The 8,687-nt window shown below is 43.0% G+C and overlaps 1 long non-coding RNA gene across 1 annotated transcript; it reads left to right on the forward strand.

The window, feature by feature from the left end:
• Nucleotides 1-6,869: 6,869 nt before the first annotated feature.
• On the forward strand, nt 6,870-8,400 carry LOC140216387 (uncharacterized). The gene is made up of 2 exons (XR_011893042.1): nt 6,870-7,133; nt 8,254-8,400. It is a non-coding gene; the product is annotated as an uncharacterized lncRNA (long non-coding RNA).
• The last annotated feature ends 287 nt before the right edge of the window (nt 8,401-8,687 follow it).

Genomic DNA, 8,687 nt, shown 5'->3' on the forward strand with positions numbered 1-8,687 from the left:
TCGTAACGTCGTACATTAGGCATTCTTGGGCAGATGCAAGGCTTTGAACTTCTCGCGTGGCGGGCAGATCATGCGGCGCATGCTCGCCAATGAATGCTTACGCAATAAAATACGCTGGGAGCGCCTATTAACTAGCGGGCAATTGTTGGTCCTTCCACGTTTCCAATGTGCTAGCGTACCAAGTGCAGTTTGATAGCAGCAGATGCTACGTTGGTTGCAGGCCCCGCCTGTGTCGCATCCACCTGGAGTGGAAGGCCGTCCAGAGCCGCTTGCTTATGAGCCGTGCCTGCTCCTTCTGGCTGCCAAGCGATGGTGCCACAAGCGGACGTGCTTCCCCTTGCTGCCTGTTAATTGCGCTCTAAGCAACCTCCGCAGAGCACAGGCCTCGCGCTCACGTGTTCCCTTTCATAAAGGACCACTCTGTGCCAATACTTATGTGCAACATTAACGAGTAAGTTAATATGGGACACAGTAATAATACGTGCCAGAAAACGTTCAGACAGCTTGGGTTTCTGCGCAAGAAGCATGCAACAGTTCCTCCGAATGCCAAGCTGCCATGCTATAAATCTCTGGTACGCCCCATACTCGAATAGGGCAATATTGTCTGGAACCCCATACCAAGTTTACCTGATCAGCAAGTTAGAGGCAATGAAAGAAGGCGCTTCCCTTCACTTATTTTATACATTCTAGGAACGACTATGTGACGTTACTGTGCCGTCGCGCTGCCATACAAACACTTGAGATCTTCCGGCGCATTGCTTCTTTCAAATTTATGTATCTGTTATCGGACGATCACACTGCTATTAATAAGAACGACCATGTCAAACCACTGTATTCGTACTCGTCCAGAATAAATCATATCAAGTGTATCAGGCCAATAATAACACGCTGCGACACTTACAAATACTATTCTTTCCCGTCTACCATAGAAAAATGGAACAATCTGCCACGTGCTTGCATGAATGTTAAATGCTTGAAGGCTATCACCACTAAAACTGAAGAGCCCTTTTGTGTAATTCCTTGAAATTTCGTCGTTGCTAGATTGCTAAATTTGTTCCTATACTGTTAGTTTTGTACCTGCCTAACACTGAGGCATGTAAATTCAAATTTTCCTTGTTTTTTCGACGAAATATATAGACAACTTTGTCGCAACACATACTGGCGAAGAGTTATAGCTATTCTGTATGCGTATTCTTACACGCTGTCGACAATTATGCTTATGTACTTATTGTTCACTTTTGTAAGGGCCTGCTAAGGCTCCGAGTATCCAGTAAATAAACAATAAAAAACCTCATTGGTGGTTTGTGGCCCCAATACTAAAAGCTGGGTTAACTTGTATGAGAATAATAAAGAAAGATCGAAATGGTGCGCAATAAACTTTTGTCAATAAGAACTCAATCTTATTACTTGCCTTCTATCATTATTGACAAGCTCGCCATTTCAACTAGTTGCCACCTTATTTTATAGAAATTGCTCCTGGAATGTACTTCGCGCCTACGGACCACAGGCTCCTTTGCACAATGTCTTTCGGCAGCGGACCCAAAAAACAACTTGGCGGAGCAGCGTATAGGTACTGAAGCATATTGTGCATATTGTTCGGACGCTGTACACTTTGGACGCTTTCCCTTAATCTATGGGCCAGTAACGTTTCAACCGAGTTAAGATACGGTCATATAGCTTTTGAGTAATCAGGAGGTCTTGATAAATACAGCAGGTAGGTGTAGTTACGAAGCGGCAAAACATTTAATTGAAGCTGAAAGACATGGCGATTCATATTCTCCAGGAACCTGAAGTGAGCGCGTTCTATTTTTACTACATATGCCTATAGCGACGAATTCTCCGAATAAAAAAAAACCTGAGAATTGAATTTCGTGCCAGGCGTGCGTAGCATAATGGCTGTGACTGTCTTTTCTCAATAGTTTCTCCTTCCTGAATGCGATCAGTGGTAAAGTCGTCATTTCTTTCAGTTCGATTGCCTTTATTTTAGAGGGAGTTTGACATTTTAACCGTTATCTATATTTGGCTGTGCAGATAACATTAAAACAAGACATAATTTCTTGTGCACTTTATTTCGCTTTGTTGTCCCTTTTTTATGTGTCTAACATCCATAAAAATCATGCTACTATTCATCCGTCTTCTTTACATGGACAAGCATGGGCCTACACAAGCATAATATTGTCACGTGGTAGTGACGGTCAAGAAAGAAGCAATACGGTGGAATACAAAACTAGCTTTTATTGGGCGAACCTGTGCCCACAAAAACAGGCTACACTTATAGCACAACGATAGCGGCGAATACGGTCGGCGATCGTCGGAAAACTGATTAGCGGGTCAAGCGCGTCGGCTTTTATAGATCAGTCGTCGAATGTTCCAGATTAACTGATGGGACCCGCGTGTCTTCCACAAAGTTCTACACCATTCGTGTCACGCGATGAAATCTGATAACACAAGGTTCGGCGACAACAGACACGCGGAAAAAGCGTCGATAACTTTCCAGAAACGTCGGATACATGCAGGCGCGTCCCTCGCTGTGCGATTACAGTGGTTAAGCGGCGAAACGTGGTTGCCCGATAAAGATAAGTACACGTGTCAATATTACACGTAAACACACGCACACATACGGGCACGCACTCACGCACCGACATATGAAAACAAGTTTGCGCCTTGCACAGCAGCATACGGATAGTAGCGGTCGAGCATATGCAATGACTACGTCGTTAGATATTTATTAAAATAACGTTGACAGCCCTAACCGCGTTGCTACTTGACCACGGCTATCAAGTGGCAATTGCCCTCCCTTTCTGTAATTTGTGGCTCATTGCATTTATGCGCACTGGTAGTGGTTGTAGCTCCACAATTTGCCGACTCTGCCATTCTCATGGCTAAAAAAATATTTTTAAATACGAGTAAGAAGCGCGCGTACCCCCACCTCAAACTTTTAATTCTGCTTGCCTACAAGAAACAAACGCAAGCACGATCAAAATCTGGAAGACGTTAAAAAAATAAAAAGAAATAGCTCTTGTTTATTAGAAAAGGGACGCAAATTAGCGCACACACAGTCGGAGACAAAACGGGTGACTTTTTTTCCCCTTGGTGCATTCAAACAGGTACCGTGATATACGACTTGAACAAATAGTAGTGACACCACTGCAGCTAAATGAAATGCGGATGGAATGACAGTAGTCAGGCTATATATTCACAGCTTTATACGATCGAAGCCGATAACACTTGAGATAGCTGTCAGATGCAACAAATCAAGCTGTTTTCAAGGAAAATTACGAGCTCTATCCGTCCTGGTTGGTGTCCTGGTAATTCTCCAAGCGTCTTCCTCGATTTAGAAGTCCATAATCTTCCAGGTACCTACGCTACGGAGAGCATTTCAGAAACACGCGTTTTAATAATAAATTATGGAGCTTAAGGTCCCGAAACTGAACAGCAGGTTACGGGGTATGCCTTAGTCGAGGGCTCCAGTGAAATTTTGGACAACATGGTTCCTTTGAGGTGCACCTAAATCTGAGTATACAAACGCTTTTGTATTTCGCTCTCATGGAAATGTGGCCGCCACATCTTGGAAACACCTGCGAACTCAGCAGCGTAACGATATAGATACTGCCTCCAAGTTACCGCGTTGATTCAACACTTGCTTGCAGTTGGCTCTGCCCTGTTCAGCAATGCTGAAGATTACTCTGCAACAAATTACTGAAGACATTAGCCAAGAAGGTCCGATGATAAATATGCAGAATGCTATAGTAATTTTCAATAGCCTAACAAGAAAACGAGAATTCATGATTAGATTTTGTAGCAAATGTCGCTACGAAAGGGGCATGAGCGTATAGTCACGGGTTCTTGAGACCACCATCCGGAAAGACAATTTAGTACCCAAAAAAAGTAATTAACGTAGCTTTGGTCACACGTGACGACACATTCAGATTCAAATTCAGATTTATTGGTTCCAAAAAAATAAGTAATTACAACTTGAGAAATATACAGTCGAGGGTCCCAAAGTGAAAGAACTGTAGTGGGACCGTCGGTAATAATAACAACACTGATGGTGATATCAGTAGTCAGCAAATTAGCGTTATTATAAACAAGATCTACAGATCAAATACATCATTAGACATGTCATTTACAATCAAACACGAGAAAGCACGTTATAAAAGAAAATCGGAAAAAAGCATGGATGAAATACAAGAAATGACATGTGAGAGAAAAGCCAAAGGTACACCGCCAGATCGTAGTTAAGTTATCGCAGGAAATGATGCTTAAGGTGATTTTTAAAAATTTCAAGAGAAGTACAGGATTTTATAGTTAATGGTAAATCATTCCAAAGAGAAATTGCAGCGAAGGAAGGTGTTTTTTTTTGTTTTGTTTTTGCCGTAATTGGTATGAACCATGCGTAACAAGAAATTGTTGTTAGCTGCAAATCTGGTCATATTTTTATCCTGCAAAAGGTCAACTGCAATGAATGGAAACGTAAGGTTATTATGAAGCAACTTGTTTATTAAGACGAGTGTGTTAAACTGGAACAAATTAATAATAGGCAAGATATTATACGCGCGAAGTAACAAAGAGACATTGGATTGTATGGAGCTAGAAGTGACAATGCGTATTGACTGATTTTGGATATGTTGAATTGATGATAAGTGACAAGCGTACGTGTTGCCCCATGAAACAATGCCGTAATTAATGTGACTATGAATGAACGCATGATACAGCGCTAGCAGAGCCTCACGAGAAAAAAAAAAGTGAGCTTTGGTTAATGCACTTATACCAAACGCAGTCTTGCGCTTGAGGTGTTGGAAGTGAGAGCGAAATGTAAGGTTAGGGTCAAGATGTATGCCAAGAAAAGTAATATCGGTGCTAACGGGAATTGAATGAATTCCAAGCTTTACTTCAGGAATAGAAGTTAAGGTCCTTTGAAACATTGACGTTTCTTGCTCACTAAACGTTGCAAAACCAAGGGGACTCTTGCACATTGAATGCATATTACTGGCCTGAGCAACAGCACGGCGATGATCGTTGAGCATGACAACCTACAACTGACTCGCAATTACGCGGAAGGAAAGATGGCGGACCCGGCCAATGCTGCCAGAGCACTATCCAGTATGAGCACAGCATTTATGGTATCGCAGCAAGCGCTGAGAAAATATGAGGGCAATATGTGAAGAAATATGTAAAGACCCATTTGAACGAACTTCGCGAGGCTTGCTCGAGCCGAGATGTTTCGACGGTATCACCAAACCCGTTGCGCTTGGTAAAAAAATGACGGGTTTGATCTCAATGCAATATTGGGAAAAGTGTTTCTAAATTTTACCCGAATTAAAGCCACAAAGCTGTCGAGAAACGCATCGATGTTGCGACCGAATCTACTGTGATCTCGAAAAACTGCCCGACTAAGGCAAATTGCACGTCATTTGCTTGAAATGAAGTGAGGTCCACGCTGTCTCCAACACCAGACACTGGTTGCCGATGTCGACAACACATGAATGAAATTGAACGGAATGCACCTTTGCGTAATACGGCCCCTGCATACTTCTTGACATTTATCACCCGCCCCCACCCTTGTCGTTAGACTAAGAGAAAGTCGTTGTTACTGAACGTGAGGCGAAGTAGTCCCTAAGCATCAAAAGACAACCGAACCGTAAACACGGTTGTTCACAAATGGATTGTTAAAGCTACTTCAACAAATCACGGCAATATCCAGAGGCGACAAGAAGATACAAGGAAAATACGCGTTTAAAATGAAATCACAGCCTGACCTCAAACGATGAAGAGATAGCGTCTTAGTGGAAAGTTCAAGGCAGCGCAAGGTCTTCAGCCGGCCCTACCCTTCAAAGAGAAGTAAATACAAGCCAAGGAGGCATACACGCACGGTCGTCACTAATCATGTTCCCTTTATTTACTGGAAGAAGTTATCCCCTTAACTTAGCACTGAGTATCTCACTTAGAGAAATGCACCAGATACGCACTCAGTTCACTGATCTATAAACCTTATCTTCCTTTCGGTCTTAAACGTCGTTTCGCTTTGGTGCCTGAAAAGGAAAAACAATCATAGTAACTCCGCATTTGATACTATGTTTAGACAGTAGACGCCCGACATGACCTTTGCACCCAAACTGCGAAACCCGTATTGATATGCAAAGCAGTACGTTAGACTCGGCCTAATTTTAACCTTCTTTCGTGCATTGGAGCTCATCACATCCCATATAAGGTTTCAAAAAAAATGCGACTCGTGTTCTTTCACCTCTAGGTATAAAAGCAGGTACCGTATCTGTGCCCGGCATTAGTTCTTTTGAGAAACTACCAGCTCCCAGAACACCACTCAGCCATGATTGCCGTAAGTAGACACAAGTAACCTTTGCCAGCGCAGTATGTGAAAATTCTACATAGTATGAGAATAACAGGATCTATGATCCTTCGCGTCGGGTGACGACTTCAGAAGCTTAAGCACTCGCCTAGCTCATTTAGAAGCTCACCCTGTCAAATGTTTACGCTGTCACTTGTGGATATATTTCATAAGTATCAAAGGTGACCCGTGCTCGAGGCTGTTTTAGCAATGCTTTGTCATACATCAGTACCAAGGGCAGCGTTCTTTAGCAGTGCGTGATGTTAAACTACAGTTGGCTTTTCATGTCTACTGAAACGCGAGACACCGAGGCAAGATGAATACATATAAAGAATAGAGTTCCTGTAGCATTTGCCGCGCTGCCTAACTCTTGAATCCAGAATTATTATTGCTATTCGCCCCCTGCTGCCTTGTATGTGGTTATTTAACTATAATTTGGCCCCGTGCAGGTCATGTGCCTCCTTGCCGCTATCCTTGGCAATGCCATGGCCGTGTACGTCCCGACATACGGCGTGCCGGTGGCCGGCTACCACGGTGTGCCAGTTGTCACGGGTGTGCACGCCGCCCCCGTGGCCGCCCTGCAGACAGTCCACCAAGCGGTGCCAGTGAGTCCCACTGTCCACAACGTGGCCACCCCATACGGCTACCGCACAACCGGTGTTAGCTATAGCCACCGAGTCGACGCCCACCCAGTGCGCGTACGCTACGCGTATGGCCTCACGCCGTATGGCCTCAGCTATGGATACGGGCTTGGTGGCTACGGATACCCCACCGTTCTCAAGAAGTGGTGAGTTGGGGCAAACATATCCTGAATAATTGAGCTTCACGCCTTCTGGTGTAAACGCGGCGATCACAGAGTTGATGGCAGTGCAGTTATTTTCCTCTTACTCACTAAACATCTTGTATGTTATTTCTGAAGATTCTTTCTTTTTTGTTTCACTGATGCTGAAAGAGGTTGTACAGGACTAATAATTTGTCCTAGTGAGCCTTGAAAAAATATGTGGCAAATAATGATGCCGTTTACAAGGCCCGGAAACTATGTGAGCATGAAAACTCTGTGTGAGAAGCTAGAGTAAATTGCTTTCAGAACTTAAGCGCAATATGTGCTTTGCGTGCCATTGAATATTCTATTGAACTTATGGCGCTTCAGAATGATGAAGAAGAACGGCTATACAATAAATTGTCACTGCTCATAGCAGGAAACCGGCCGTTTATTTCCAATAAGACAGCTATTTTAGCCGACGCAAGAGCAGTTTTCCAACAAGATGTCCATTAATGTGCAGATGAAATTCCCATCAATATCAAATCAAATGCCCAGCATGTCTTGGAATTTCAAGAGTACCGGATCTAATCTTGAGCATAGTGTAAGCTCCGACCCACTCCTTAAAGTGTCCTCAGGTTAGCCTATTATGCTCAAGATGCTAACAGAGTGATGTACCTTCTCCTTTCGGCTTGCACAAAGAATACGGCTGTCCTAAAAAATTACTGCTATCTATTGTGACAAAATAAAACCAACTCTATTTTTGTCTTGATAGTTTTTCAGCACTCAACAATATTTTATTTCTGTTATTTTTTAGAACAAAGCACATGCAGATGCTGAGGTTTAGTAATTCACAGGAAGTTGTTCCAAACTAAAACTGCAAGTGCGATCCCCTACAAAATGTTCGTTTCATCGACTGTAGAAACAAAAAGCCGCTCTATGCTTACTTTACGTGCACGTGTCCTTGCGCAATAGTCATGGCGAACTTGTTTATGCGATCCAGAGTGCATGGTGATGCACCACTGCCTTTTCGCCTACTATTCGATAAGGAGAAAATCTTATGTTCCATTACTTCGTACTCTTACTGGAGCTACACAAAGTTTTAAATGTGTTTTATTTCTCCACACGTATTTTTCTAATCTTTCAGAGACAAGATGAAGCGTTGACCATGATTCTTCATCAAGACCTTTTGACAAACAAGGAAAGCGAGACACTTTCACGAGTAGAGTTCTCGGGGAGATCTGTCAAGTGCCCTCGTCAGTGCATAGAAAAAGCAATAAACAAATCCATCTAACGTGGCGTTCTCTTGAGCTATCATTGACACTTCCTGTCTTTTTTTTTTCATAAGCTGGCTTAGCATATTGCCTTGCTGGAATAAATTATTTTAGCACCTATTAGAGTGAACAGGCTGCTCAATGGAAATTGTGAATAAATTTCTGTTAGTAACACGTAGAAGTAAAAAAATGCGTAGTTTCTTTTAAGCAAGAAATTCTTTTAGCTATCGTTGTCGGTGACCTTCAAGTGACCTTGAGCCAAAAGCTAGAGCCGTTAAACGGCACTCAAGTCACAGCATCCGGGTGT

Source organism: Dermacentor andersoni, chromosome 3, assembly GCF_023375885.2.
Source record: "Dermacentor andersoni chromosome 3, qqDerAnde1_hic_scaffold, whole genome shotgun sequence".
Classification (NCBI taxonomy): Eukaryota; Metazoa; Arthropoda; class Arachnida; order Ixodida; family Ixodidae; genus Dermacentor; species Dermacentor andersoni.